General features: G+C 36.7%; 1 protein-coding gene across 2 annotated transcripts in view; it reads left to right on the forward strand.

The window, feature by feature from the left end:
* The first annotated feature begins 8707 nt into the window (after positions 1-8707).
* The window catches only part of SLC39A10 (solute carrier family 39 member 10), a 120281-nt gene continuing 113141 nt past the window's right edge, over positions 8708-15847 (forward strand). The window contains exons 1-2 of one of the 2 annotated variants that reach the window (XM_053918892.2): positions 8708-9028; positions 12403-12483. The gene's annotated coding sequence lies outside the window, so the exon portion shown is untranslated. The remainder of the gene's footprint in view (positions 9029-12402; positions 12484-15847) is intronic. The other variant, XM_053918891.2, reaches the window with a different exon arrangement.

Below are 15847 nucleotides of genomic sequence, written 5' to 3' on the forward strand. Positions count from 1 at the left end.
TTTTCTAATGATGATTCATACCTACACGTTGCAGAATACATCCACCATGGCTGTACTGTGAATCTTTTTAGCAACTAGTATAAAATTCCTTTAAAATTAGAAACCTGAAATCATTTTTGTATGATGCACTTATTGTAACAAGCTGAAGGGTAAGATGCCTCCATAATTATATATTTTTGTTAATTGTATATTTGTACATAATTGTATAAGTACATATATGCAGATATATATTACATGCTACTTTCAAATAAGAAAGGCTATCATAAAAACAATGCCTATTAAGTCTTCATATTTTTATTGGAAGAGTATTTCTTGAAAAGTACATGCTCAAGCTAAAATTTTTAATTATGAAAAGAACAGATGTTTTGTGGGGAGGGAAGACTACATTTATAGCGTTGAATACACTTGTAACAGTTTTAAATGAAGATCTGTGGCCATAAATGACATAGTCACAAGTGTGTTTTAGGTGAGTTGAAGGCAAATAGATTTTTTAAAACAAAGTTGAAGATGATGAGGTTGGAAAACAAATATCATTTTGTTCCTACACCCTCACCCTGGCTTAGAGAATGAGCGTTTGGCCCCACTGGCATTCCAGAGGCAAACCGGGTGGCTGTGATCAAATGACCCTGAGATAGGAATGAGGTGTTAGAGCACCGTGGACGTCTGTGGGTGTCTATTCTAGGAAATAATGACCACAGTGTGAGCTGCCTTGCAGCGTTAGCTTTTCAAGTTGCTTTCTGGTCTGCAGTAGAAGGAAAGGAGTATAACTGTTTTTCTTTAAAAATATATATATTTCTGGCCCTGCCCAGGTCATCAGTTGGTTGGAGTGTCATCCCCTTGCACCAAAGGTTGCAGGTTCGTGCGTTCAATCCTCAGTCAAGGTTAGTATGGGAGGCAATTGATCCATGCTTCTCTCTCACATCTCACATCCCATATCCTTGGGTGGGGATAAAAAAAACTATTAAAAAAGCAATCTATTTTTAAAGTTAAAGTAATATGAGTATATGAGTTTAAGAAGAAAAATAGTTTTCCCCTCTCATAAAACTCCAGGTTTCTCTCCCCCAAATTAATCACAGTTAATGGTTGTTTTGTGAATATATATATAAAAATATTTTCTACATACCAGCTTTTACTTACTTCTTTTTACTTGTTTATACAAGGGCAATCATACCATACACATTGCTTTATAACTTATTGAAAAACATTTCTTGTGGATCTTTTCATATCTGCAAATATAAATCTTCCTCATTCTTTTAACTGCATAATATACCATTGAATGGTAGTACAGTAAGTTATGTAATTATGCTCTTATTAACATTTAGGTGACTTCCAACTTTTGCTACTATAAATAATGCTGCAATACAAGTATAACCACAGGGTGAATTCCTAGTTGTAAAACTGAACTAAGCCAAAGAGATTATGAATTCCCAATTTCGATAGGTATTGCCAAATTGCCCTCTTAAAGGATTGTGCCAGGTTTCACTTCTATTAGCAGTGGATTAAAAGAGCCTCAGTAGCACCGGTTCTTTGCTTAATCATCACCGGTTCTTTGCTTAAGCGTTGCTTCCAGCAAGGGGTACAGGAAGGGGTCTATTCCAAACACTGGCAGGAAACCCCTGCCCCTGCAGAATTCTCCACTCAGTGCACCAGGGACCTCAGTGAACTCTGGTGAGAGTGCTTGAAGGCATCTAATTTCAATAGTCAGTTTAGCATATAAATATGTATTTAGAATATTTATCAAAGGATACCCACCATATGCTAGTGCCCTAGAGCTTTCTAACATTCTGAAATTTTTGCATCTTCCTACATCTTATTTTGTCCATGGGAAATAGATAGTTCCAGCATCTGGATGGTAATAATGAATAATAACAGCTTCCTTATATAGAACTTTTGCTCCCAGAACTTACAACACATTATACATATCTTCTCATTAATCATAAAAAACATCCCTTTAAGGAAGGCATTCTCATCTGTATTTCAAAGTTACATAGAGCTTAAGCTGCATAGTGTTAAGGATTTCCCTTGCAGGTTTCCATGAACTAAGGGGGCTTATGTATTATGGTCTCTTGATTTGAGTTCAGCAAAGTTCATGATAGAGACTTTCTGAGTTCTTTTCATTAAGGAAAGTCTCAGTGCTTTCATAAAACTATAACAAGCCAACCAAAAGGGAGAGAAGTAATTGGAACAGAGGTCTCTAGATGAGACAGAGAAGGTTGTGAACTACTTTTATCAAAGGATTTTACTTTCTTCAATTAAACCATTACAAAGGGGATAGAGGTCAGGCCACAGGCAATGAAGAAGCCATATTATATATTAAAGTTTACAGTAAGGTATTAGGGGGGTTTCATGGTGGTGATCTAAATGAGACAACTGAATCGATGAAGCTATGAGACAAGCTCAAACTGTGATCAGATTGGAAGGGAGGGAGAGGAACTAAATGTTATGATAGAGTTGAAATGTAAGAATAAGGGGGAGGCCCTGGCTGGTGTGGCTTAGTGGATGGAGTACCATCCTGTGAACCAAAGGGTCACTGGTTCAATTCACACAAGTGAATTACACACAAGGTGTGCTGAAAAATGATGTCATATTTGTCAGAATAGCTTCTTATGGTGACATTCATATGGTATCTCTGACACAAAGGGTCACTGGAATCCCAGGCACAGGCCTGGAGTGTGGGCCAGGTCCCCAGTAGGGGGCATGTGAGATGCAACTACACATTGATGTCTCTCTCCCTCTCTTTCTCCCTCCATCCCCCTCTCTAAAAATAAATAAATAATTTTTAAAAATAAAAGAATAAAGGGGAAGAGGGTGGGTAGAGGTGGAAAAGGGCATAAGGGGTATAAATGGTCATGGAAAAAATACAATAAAAATCAAAAATAAATTTAAAAAGAACACAAAAAGAAGAAGAAGTGGGAAAATCTGTCAGACTGGCCAGTTCATATAACCATGTGAGGCCTGATATCAACATTGGTAGGTTTATGTCTGAGGTTAACACCAACTGTTTCATTCAGTGCATTCTATTTAGCACTGCCATTGTGAAATCCAGTGCTAGTTGTGCAGAATTCCTGGTCTGACTCGGAAAGGTTATCTATTGAAGCACCTTGTAGTCAAAGAGAAACTAAGGTATGAGTGGCATTTCCTCCAGGCTTATTGTATTGCCAGCCACAAACACACAATGGATTTTCCATTGGTGCATTTCTATTCTTCTCTCTCAAACGTTAAGATTCTAGGGATAAGGTCTTAAACAACAGGGCAAAAATACCTTTTCGCTGGAATCCCACTCAGGGACCCTCTATCTGTATTGCTAAGGCCTTAGCAGAGGCTGTCATTACCTCTTACTATTGGGATTTGCAGTAGAATTCTGAGACCTCAGAGGAGGAAATGCAGCATAGTGAATAGAAAAAATAATACAAAATTCCATCAATAAAACCCTTTCTCTTGCTTTATAACTCATCCAGGAGTGACTTATGAACCAGTAGCAGAGATCAAAAGACAGCACAGAGACTTTTCCAGGAAGAATGCTGTGGCAGAATTTTTTAGCATTTCAAATACTAAAATAGACAGAAGGAGTTCAGGAAAATAATGTGCAAAATACTGTGGGTTTGAGTTAGCAGAACTGATTTGCTTTCTATAGCAGCAAAATTAAATATGTCCATCTTCAATGCTAAGGACAGTAGGGCTTAGCTGTATGACTCATATTTATGATAATTTTAGTGCATAAAAAGGTTTTCATTGTTTTTAGTGTTTCAGGAGACTCAAAAATATGAACACCCAAGTAGGTGTACTGAAAAATGATGTCATGTTTGTCAGAATAGCTTCTTATGGTAACATTCATATGGTGTCTCTGACCCTTGAAAGATTTCCTAAATGTAAAACATTTAGTTTAAACAAACATAGGCACATACTAGACTGTCTTTGGCAAGAAGCGACAAGGTCAACTCCGAAAGGTTCCTGTCTCCTATAGGGTTTGCCATTACAGAATGAAGGCTGACTGCCAGGGCCCGTGTACATGCATTTCCTTTATCCTCCTTTGTTATGGTGGTGGGGCCTATCGCAGTGATTTTACAAGATGCCTGCTGTGTACCTGAGAAAATAAAATGTAAAAAGCGTACTTGCCTCTAGGTTGTCCTCACCCATGGGCTGTATCTAGAATGATTAATCGCTGGACTCCTAACTGCTGCTCTCTCTCCACTCCTTAGAAAGTTTGGGGTTAATCACAACATAGTTATTGTCTCAATTGAAAATGCTGGCAGGTCCCCGTAGAAACATTATGCTTAATCTGAATCAGAAGGTTAACTTCCAAATTTAATTTAATTGATTTGATTTTTTTGAAAAGCTATTAATATTGTCAAAAATATAGGTAAGGTTTTTAAGATCTTTTCAGGCAGTTTCGGTGATTTGAGAGAATATTCAGCGCAGGAATCTTGTATTCTCTAGAGCTGGGAGACCCTTCATGAAACTACACAATAAAAGAATTTTAGAGCTAGAAAAGATCTCCAACTCACCTATTTCAAACTTATTGTTTTATCAGATAAAATTATTCATGGTATAATTTTTCAACATATATCTCTTTTTTGGTAGACTCAGCAGGCACCAGAGCCTCACTCCAGCAAATCCTACTCCTTGGGTCAGACCCCACGTATCAGCTTAACTGCTATAGTCATGGCCAGGCCCCATATCCAGTCAGCTTGAGGATCAGTTCCACCCACTGACATGCCAATAACAATCAAGGGTCAAGTACAACAGGAGAACACACACAATTCACACACGGGACACCCCTAGAGCACCTGGCACCAGTGACCAAGAAGACTGTGCCACTGGGCCCCACAGGACACCTACTACATAAGGCCACCCAGCCAAACCCAGGAGATGCAGCAAATCTACCTAGTATGTAGAAACAAACACAGGGAGTTGGCAAAAATGAGGGGGAAAAGAAACATGTCCCAAGTGAAAGACCAAGACAAAACTCCAGAAAAGGAACTAAACTAAATGGAGGCAAGCAATCTACCAGATTCAGAGTACAAAACACTGGTTATAAGGATCATCAGTGAACCAGGGGAAGAATAGATGAATTCAGTGAAAGCTTACACAAAGAGATAGAAACCATATAAAAAGAACCAGCTAGAAATGAAGAACACAATAACTGAATAACAATAACTGAAATGAAGAATACATTAGATGGAATCTAAAACAGAGTAGGTAAAGCAGAGGATCAAATCAGTGATTTGTAACATAACACACAGAAAACAGCATTTCAGAGCAACAAAAAGAAAAAAGAATTTTAAAAAATAAGGATAGCTTAAGGGACCTTTGGGACAATATAGGGAATAACAACATCTGCATCAAAGGGGAACCAGAGAGAGAAGATAGAGAGGAAAGGACTGAGAACCTATTTGAAAAAATAATGACAGAAAACTTTCCTAACCTGGGAAAGAAAAAGACATACAAATCCAAGAAATGTAGAGAGTCCCAAACAAGATGAACCCAAAGAGGCCCATACAAAAACACATCATAATTAAAATGCCAAAGGTTAAGGACAAAGAGAGTTTTAAAAGCAGCAAGAGCAGAACAGTTAGTTACATACAAGGGAGCTCTCATAAGACTGTCAGCTGACTTCTCAACAGACTTTGCAGGCCAGAAGAGATTGGCACAAAATATTTAAAGTGATGAAAAGCAAGGACCTACAGATAAGATTACTCTACCCAGCAAGGCTATAATTTAAAGTCAAAAGAGAGATAAAAATCTTCCCAGAGAAGAAAAACCTAGACGAAGACAAATACTATATGATTTTACTCATATGTGGGATCTAAAGAACAAAATAAACAAACAAAATAGAAATAGACTCATAGATTCAGAGAACACACTGACAGTTGACTTAGGAGAGGAGGGCTAGAGGGCTAGGTGAAAAAGGTGAAGGAATGAAGAAGTATAAATTGATAGTTACAGAATAATCACAGAGATGTAAATTACAGCATAGGGAATATACTACATAATATTATAATAACTGTATGGGGCCAGGTAGGCACTTGATATATGCAGGAAACCACTTTGTGAAGTAAATGATTGTCTAATCATTATGCCCTACATCTGAAACTAATATAGAATAATTGGCTCCATAACATCAGCAAAGACTGACATTTTTTCCATTGCTGTACTCTGCCTTCCATGACGTGGTTTTCATCTAAGACTGTATCCTCTAATGATTTAAACAAGATAGTCAGAAACAACCAGAGCTACATCTTCCAGGTTGATATCTACAAAAGCAGAGAGTACTTTTGAGGCAGCTCCCATGAATGAGAAACAATTTTTTCCCAGAACTCAACTGCCTCCTTAACTTCATTGTTCTTAATTGGTTCACAAGCCTACCTTGAACCAATCACATGGACAGGAAGATGTGATATTGTTGATTGGCTTAAGACTGATGGGAGTTACCCCTGGAGCTGGACAATCGGCTGAAAACAAAAGACCACACCCATAATGTTTACTAGAAAGTAGAAACAGGCCTGGATCTTAACAATGATCAACTACAGCTCTTGTTACCACTTCTCTCTGAGTGTCTGTTCTATGTCACCCTCTCAGACTGGCTCCATATGCAAGGTTTTTACTTTGTATTCCCTCATAAATTTGATTAACACATGGCTGAGGTTTATGGTGGGGTAACTCTGAAACCAAATACCTGTCACTCTGCAAATCCAATTCTCATCACCCATCTATGATTCTTGTGCCCTAGTTCAAAATTCTCAAATGAAATCCTCTAAGTGGCTTGGCCTAACCTGTGGACTGACTCTCCCAGTGGGTCTCCACATACTGGTCCTTCTCACCTACAGCCAGAGGGCTAGGGTCCTCTGATACCATCATGGCTGACTACACCCATCTGATCAGCAGGGTTTGTGGGTGGGAAAAGAATCTTTTGGAAGGAGATGTGGGCAGAAAGGCAATTATATACTTCTCTAACCAGAAAAACTCCAGGGGTGAAAATGATACGAAGAAAGTGGCACCAAATTTAAAGATAAAAGAAACACTGCCAACATGATTCAAAATTAAACTGGCTCATAGACTTTTGCTGTAATCACTATTTTAGCCTTATAATCTCTGAAATTTACTTTAAAGAACATTGAAACACTTCTTGAAGCAGAAACATTACTGAAGAAAACAAATTTTGACCATAAATCTTGGACCTAAATGATATTTATGCTCATTGTATCCCATGTGCTGAAATGTGTCCTTTTTTGCAGACTATTACCTCCTCAAAATAAGATTAAATACAAAATGGCTAAGAGATTGCCCAAGTAGAATTTTTTTCCTCAGAAAACTGCATTTCACTCTTGACTAAATTCCCCATTTTTACCTGCTGATTTCCAAAAGGGTGTTAGAGAGTCCCATCCCATCTCATACACCCCCAGCCTAACTGCAAAGGAAAGGGGGAAGTTTTTAAGTTCTCAGCAGAACCTGTGACCAAATGTTTGCTAGAGCAAAAGAGGAACACAGAAAGCCAGATTGAGAAGTGTTTTTTCTTCACTTTCTTATAATGAATTCAGGCTCACTTTGACCTAAATAACCATCTGACTGGTTACAATTTTAAATGTGAAAGAAGTAGAGAAACGACTGTCAGTAGCCCCCATAAACCTGGAATGGACTAGGTTGAAGGAACTAAAACTTCCCCCCAAGGAATAGAAACTGCACCAAATCTTTCTTTCCTTCCTTCCTTCCTTCCTTCCTTCCTTCCTTCCTTCCTTCCTTCCATCCTTCCTTCTTCCTTCCTTTCTTCCTTCCTTCCTTTTTCTCTTTTCCTTCCTTCCTTCCTTCCCAACTGTTTTCTTGGCGGTTCTAATACTTGAATTAGGCGTCTTTGCCTAGACTAGTCCAAGACACCAAAAACAATAAAATAAAATTAAACTACTGATAAACAGAAGAAACATAGAGAAAACCCCACTTTCAAAGTATGTTAATTGGCTTGTGGCTAATTCTGATTTTAATTAAAAAACAAAACAAAACCAAGCTCAGTGATAGTTAAAACTGAACAATAGACTAAGCTTAATACAAAGGCTTACGCAGTATTCTAACAGATAACAAACACAATGGCACCTGAAAAAAATAAAACTGAACAATAGTTAAAAGAAAGAAGGATAACTTCAGATGTGAAGGCAGAATTTTTTTAAATCAACATTTCATGCAGCAGCTCCTGCCAGGCCTTCCCATTTCTCAATAGCTTTGATTCATGGAAATAATGGTTATGCAATTTCCACACATTGTGCTCCAAACACAGCATGTGGGCATAGTAAAAAGAAAACAACTAATAGCACTTGAAGCTGGAGATTTCGATAAGCTTTTCCTTTTCATTTCACAAAGGTTTTTAACTCGATAGTCTAAGGCGACTGACATATTCCTCCTAAGCTTTAAACAGATATATGTGCATGCAGCAAAGTACCTCATGTTCTTACATGTATCTATGGCAGCATGCTGGTTAATCTAGTTGTGAAAAATTAACCAGAAAGAAACTATTGGACTATGAGAATTCCACAGTTGACAGATTGTTGGTCTTTCTCTTAAAAAAAAAAAAAATCCATGCCATCTGTTAACAAAAGATGAGATAACTTGGAGAAAATTATTTCCCTTAGGGCACAATGCTAGAGCAATTCGGAGAGAGGTCGCCTGCATTTGCAGTGAGGATCTGGTATAAGAAACAAGACGGCATCAGGTCTGCTCAGTCATTGGCCAAGAAAAACAAAGATGATTTCCTCTGGTCCCTATTTTAGTTTTACTCTTTGAACATCTTATTTCTTATTCTTGTTATTATTTTTCACTGGGCACAGATTGTTTCAGGAATCATCTTGTTTCCCTTTTTGAAGTTTTTTTCTTTTCTTTTTTTTTTTAAATTTGTTGAGACCGGATTGTAAAGTGCTCCACTTCCACCACCTGTCACTATACTGGGGGCTGCGACTGGGACAGCGCTCCGCAGTGCTGAGTCCAGCTGCAGACTGGATGGTGAAGGACAGCGGCAGGAGGAAGTAGAGGTGCAGATTTGCAGGTAGGTGGCAATACACTATTTCAAAATAGAAATTCCTAAGCTGCAGATCAGTGATAAATTTTCATACACTCTGTGTACTTGGAGAGAGAAGGCTAATGCATGAATTTTAATTCTTACAGAGGGATTTTCTCCCCTCTACATATAAAATCCTGGGAATTTCACCTCCTCACCCTGTCATTTCTGTGTGATTAATCATATGTTGGTCACTTGTCACTAGATGGCATCATGCAGTGTTACTTGAGAGCAATAACTACATTTTCAAAGTTACAGCGAGGGCCATTTTTTCAGTATTTTCTTCTTTGGTATGCATTTAGAGAATCTAAGTGAGATCCTGGATATTTCATCTTCATTTGTTTTATGGGTTTGGCTTTGTAAATATTGTATATTCTTTGAGATTCATTTTTCTGAGTGTATCTTGCTAGTATTTGAACCCAATATTTATTAGTATTAAATACATAACGAGTTCTTCCTCTAAATTTTCTTCCAAGTCACATACAGAAATATTTACTTACAAAGATTTTGCAAAAATAAAATAAAGCTCAACACATCTAGGATCTTTATGCAAACATGCAGATAGAAAGAAACAGATGTATGAAAACTCATTCTATCTAAGTGTAGCCAACTGAAATCTAGTCATGGATAAGCCATGCCATTTATGTTAAATGGAATAACATAAAAAACGATCAGTCGATGCTTTCATAAACCTTCCAAATTTATTTTAAAATATGACAGAAAAAAAATAATGAGAACTGAGGTAAATAGAATGAGTTAATAGTCTTATACTCTCCCAGATGTGACAGGTAATTATGACCATTTTTATTTTTTATATTCCAATAAATCTTATGTTACTGAAGATGAATACCAACTCTATGCTGTCAACAAAACAGAGTCTTCTAAATAATAATTAAGACTTAGTGACTTGCAAATTTGTAAATAATAATAGATGATAAAATGTATTATATGGCCCTGGCTAGTGTGGCTATGTTGGTTGGGCATCATCCCACAGGCTGAAGGGTAACGGGTTCAATTCCCAGTCAAGGCACATGCCTGGGTTTCAGGTTCAGTCCCTGGTCAGGGCATGTGAAACAGACAACCTATTGATGTTTCTCTCCCTTTCTTCCTCTCTCCCTTCACCTCTCTGCAATAAAAAAAAGTAAAACAAAATTGTATTATACAGGGTGAGGCTAACAAAATAGATGACAGATAGATTAGGTGATAGCATCTGATACAATACTTGATTTTATCAATATTTGTCTAAAATCTACAACATTAATCTATATTTATTTACTTATTTACTATTGAAAAATTCTGGTTCATTCTGTGTTTTTATTTATTTCATTCATTCATTCAACAAACAGCTGAATACCTACATTAGATTAGATAGTGGAGATGCAAAAACAAATAGAGCACTAAATTTACCCTCAGAAAGCTTTTAGTTTTTTTATGTTGTTAAACATTCATTATCTTTTAGACTCAATCATAGAGTGGGAGGAAGGAGGAAGGAGAGAGGGAGAGAGGAAGAAAGAGGGACAGAAAGGGACAGAAAAATATATGTAGAGATAGAAAGAGAGAGAAAGAGAGAATGCAAAGTCTACGACAAATAGCTCTGCTAGTATCTCATGCTGTGATCCTGGACCTCCCTCATTGTATGTTCAAGTTAAATAATTTTTATATGAAAGTGCTTTGTAAACAGTAAGATACTTTTTAAATGTAATTTTTTTTTAAGTTTCTTCCTCTAAGGATCCCACAGTTAAATAGAACTTCTATCCTACAGTCAAGTGCTTACTTCCTTTTAATTTCCCCACAATTTTCAAAATAACAAGTGCATAAATGAAACACATTATGCCCTGGCTGGTGTGGCTCAGTGGACTGAGTGCCAGCCTGCGGATCAAAAGGTCGCCGGTTCTACTCCCAGTCAGGGCACATGCCTAGGTTGTGGGCTAGGTCCTCAGTGGGGGACACATTAGAGGCAACCACACATTGATGTTTCTCTCCCTCTCTTCCTCCTTCCTATCTTCTCTCTAAAAATAAATAAATAAAATATTTTTAAAAAGTTATATTAAAAAAAATGAAACCCATTACATTTCCAACTCACCTTGTAAAACAAAATGTGAACAGAAGCACCATGAATTTGAGGAGAGAAAAGGGGGGGAGAAGCTAAACTCAATGACTCTGTAATCACATCAGACTCTGAAACACTGAGACTCTGGCATCACTCCCATCCCCTTCTCTGCTCTGTGAACTCTTGATGTTTCTCTTGGTTTCTGCAGATGACAAATGAAATTTCAAGCAAATTCTGTTGCAGTGACATGTGTAGGAGAAAGAGACCTCTTGTGGGAGTCATTCTGATCCTATAACTTTACATCTTCTACCTTTGATGGTAGAAAAAAATCTTTAAAAAGTTCTAGTGATTAATAAATTAGGAGATTTGGTCCAGCACCATATATTCTTAGACTAGTTCAATAGTTTTGCAAAATGCTTCTCATTTTCCATTAAGGCCAGTCGTATCCTACCCTATAATAGAAAAGTCAGAAAACTTCTTTTCCAATTGTATGTAGAAATCAACACGTTAGAAACTCCATATTCAAATGTATTTGAGATCACAATGAAAGATACATAAAATGGTGTCCTTGGGCAAGTCTTTGACTGGATTTGGGTGTGTAGAAAGTTTTATCTTTTTAAAAAAACATTATTATTGATTTTAGAGAGAGAGAGAGTAAGGGAGAGAGATAGAGAAAGGAAGAAAGAAACATCGATCTGTTGCTCCACCCATTCACCCATTCATCGGTCTACCCCTACATGTGTTCTCACCAGGGACCGAACCTGAAACCTTGGCATATCTGGACAATCCTTTAACCAACTAAGCCACCCATCCAGGCCTAGATAGTTTTGTCTTAGGTTTCTGATCTATTATCCGGGGATTTGTCTTTTATTTTGTTACTGTGTTAAGCTGTATTTTTAGTATATAGCAGCTTACCAGTAAAGATAAACTTTTAATAAGGAAGTTGAGCTGCAAATATTCCCTCAATATATTAGTATATTCATTTTTTGTCAATTTTAAAACATTTTTATTTATTTAATTTTTTAGAGAGGGAAAGGGAGAGAGAAAGAGAGGGAGAGAAACATCAATGTGTGGTTGCCTCTCACACATCCCCTACTGGGGACCTGGCCCACAACCCAGGCATGTGCCCTAGACTGGGAATCAAACCTGTAACCCTTTGGTTTGCAGTCTGGCACTCAACCACTGAGCCACACCAGCCAGGGTGTAGTGTATTCTTATTTGATATAACTTTATTTCATTAGGAAAAGAGAAAAACTAGCTTGAATATTCTACCTGTAGAAAACGTATACCTATTCTTATTTTGTTCTAGCAGATTTGTTTGCCATCAGACATGGGCTGGAAGAAAATCTGAAATGTTGGAAAGGAAACTCTAGAGACTGAGATATCTGTTACGGTAGTATGATTTCTTTTCTGGATTTTCCTTCCCTGGCTTCCGACATTTTTCTTTTTGTTTAGACTATCAAGTCAACAAGTGATGTAAGGATGACTTACTGTATTTGTGCACAAAGAACCTAGGAAATGGAATTCTATTACACCAGTTTCAGAGACCATAACACTTACGCCTTTCACCATCAGTACATTTGGGTCAAAAGGTGGTCTTTACCCTGGCCAGGTAGCTCAGTGGCTTGGAGCGTCATGCTCACACACCAAGGTTTTAGGTTTGATTTTAGTCAGGGCACATACAAGAATCAATTAATGGATGAGTAAATAAGTGGAATAACAAATCATTATTCTTCTCTCTCTCTCTTTCTCTTTCTCCCTTCCCCTCTCTCTAAAATCAATGGTTAAAAGAATGTTCTTTATTATAAAAGTATATGGATCCACATGTAGCCGTGGACAGAACTTCTATGGAGGAAAGCTGACATTTTTAAAAAAATTATTCTGGGAAAGTGTGTTGAGGCTTTCCTCTAAAACTAAAATGCTATTTCATCAGTATTGGTCATTTTTTAGCCACATGCGACTAATGATCATAGATGCTGATAAAAACCTAAAAGGAAGTTAATGTTGTTCTTTTCTTTTTTTTTTTTTTTAATGTTATTCGCTTCTGAAATGGTAAATATCTCTCCTTTAACTGCATTAAAAAAACAAAACAAAACAAACTTTACCACTTTGAAGAGAATTCAGGAAGCCATATGGTCTTACCCAAAGTTCCTGTCCTCGAAATGTCCTCATGGGAAAGAAGGTTCAAGGTGTTTTTAAGAACAGAACTTTAATGTTTCTGCCTATAAACAATGACACTTCCTGTTTTGATCTCTAACAAAAGGAGGCTATTAAAAAAGTAAGACAATGAACTTCACCTTTTTGCACAATGAAGAACATTTTTACTCCATCTCACTCTGTGTAGAGTTCAAAGTGCAGATTATCACAGAGTAATTCTCCTAAGGTCCTATATGTTGATCTGTGGCCTCCCTAACAGAGTTGGTGTTTTCGATAATTTACTCTTACCTAGCCATGAGCCTGGTATTGAAGTCAAGAGTGTGTGCAATATTCTATCTTTCAAATATAAATAAAGCTACATGTTGCCTCTAAAATCTATAAACAGCCCTTAACAGATTCAAGAGTCAGTGACTTCCTCCTTTTAAGTCACCTTCCCTCAAAAAAAGAATGAAAGTCCTGGCTGGTGTAGCTCAGTGGGTTGAGCGCGGGCTGCAAACCAAAGCATCACTGGTTCAATTCCCAGTCAGGGCACATGCCTAGGTTGCAGGCCAGGTCCCCAGTGAGGGCTGTGTGAGAGGCAACCACACATTGATGTTTCTCTTCCTCTCTTTCTTCCACCTTTCCCCTCTGTCTACAAATAAATAAATAAAATAAAATAAAAAGTGAGAGAAAGGAACAAAGTAGGAGAGAAAATAGGCAAGAAAAAAATAGAAGGACAAAGTGAGAGGGAGGGATTAGGGAAGGAAGAAAGAACAATTAGAGTAGACTAAAAAGACCATCTTTTCAAAATGAGAAAAAAACTACTTGTAATATTCAATAATGTGAGTACTTGTTGCTTCCCCAAACCAGAAAAAATATTTTGAAGCAAATCTAATTCTACTTATTATTTAAAAAATTAAGTTGTGTTATTTTTTAAATGTAGATAGAGATTAATAGAATACTATAGACATAGTTATGACATCAAAATAAATAACAAAAGCATTTTCGAGGGTAATGTTCTCAAAATTTAAAACAATAGTACTACATATTGAAAGAGGACACTACTTAAAATTTTTAAAAATCTCAGCAATTATTCTGTTTGAATTGTTTATTAGAAATGAGAATATATTTTCTTAACAAAAAAGAAACCTTATCTTGGAGTTTCTAAGTCATAAAAAAGCAATTTGTTGGCTTTCTTTCCCAGATTCCAAAAAATCTTCTTTAACATAAATGCATATACTATTAAATATGTATGTATACAATTGAAATTACATGTGCATAAATGTAAATGTTTTAGAAGGACTTAAATGACTGCTTTCTTTAAAATATTTTAGTAATTAGGATAAATACAGCAAAAATAAATTACTTCAGGGGTATTGTTATCATAAATAGTTTCTGTATCACTTTTTAAAAAATATGAAATTCATGTTTCAGATATAAATTCCAGATTGTTACCCACCAAATGATACTAAAATAATAAAACATTTGCTAAAGCAGAACATAAGCAAAACATCCTCAAAGGATGCTATTGGTAACTGTAGCTAATAGCAAAGTTGTTAAGACAGCTAATCCCATTTGGAAATCTGTGCAACTTGATGAGCAGATGCCTGAAAGATATTAGTGGGAGATCTGAGATAATGAAACATAATTACAGAGTCAATTTTTAGCAGAATACATTCTAAGGCAAAAAAAAAAAAAGTTTTAGATGCAGAATATTTTCTGGCAAAATAAAGTGATTAAGCCTTCCTAACAAATGCTTTCATAACCTTACAAAACTGAAGTAAAAGTGGGTAGCTGTCAAAAAACTAATGTTTTCTCTTTGTTCTACAAAACAATAAACACTTTGTAAAATAATTGTACAGTAAAAATAATTACCAGTACATGTTTTCCTTATTTCTTGATTTAGGTTTTTCTATATTTTCCACAAGTAAGTAATTGATAAGTTATCTGATACTCTTGATTCATTATCAATATCAGATCAGGGAGTTAGATAATAGATCAATAATTTCTTACAAACCTTTATAATAAAATATATAATGTGGCCATGATAATCCATCAAGTTCAAGGTGACACTCAACATCTAAGATTGCTTTTATCTCTAAAAATCAATTACCCAGAAGGTCCAGTTTTAGACTGTGAGTGCTTAAGAGTAGAAACTAGGGAGGCAAACAGTCTGTATTCCAACTATATAGTATAGTAATACGACTCAATATCTCTAGTGAATTAGACCAATTTATCCCCTGTAAACTCTAGTTTTCTCCTTTTCAAAGAGAGATGGAACAGCCCTTATAGTAAGCATGCTGTAAAATTACCAGTTCAATAATATCCTTGTTGAGGATGGAGGTAGCGATGATGCCTATTCTATAAGGGTTCTAAACTTCCTCTGCAGTCATCTTACCTGGGACTGAACGGTGAGGCCCCCTCTCACATTTTCCTTGAGAGCTAAAAGTATCTACACTGAAGTAAAACGTTGGAATTCCACTTTCCAGTCCCTGGCACCTGCACAGCTCCGTAGTTCTTACACAAGGAGGTATGTAGACTTGAAGAAGGAAAAGGCCATCCCTAAGTATGTGGGGGCCACATCTGAAGGGTGAGAGCCCCCAGAGCCAGCACCGTTTTCT

The sequence above is a fragment of the Desmodus rotundus genome, chromosome 2, assembly GCF_022682495.2.
Source record: "Desmodus rotundus isolate HL8 chromosome 2, HLdesRot8A.1, whole genome shotgun sequence".
Taxonomy (NCBI): domain Eukaryota; kingdom Metazoa; phylum Chordata; class Mammalia; order Chiroptera; family Phyllostomidae; genus Desmodus; species Desmodus rotundus.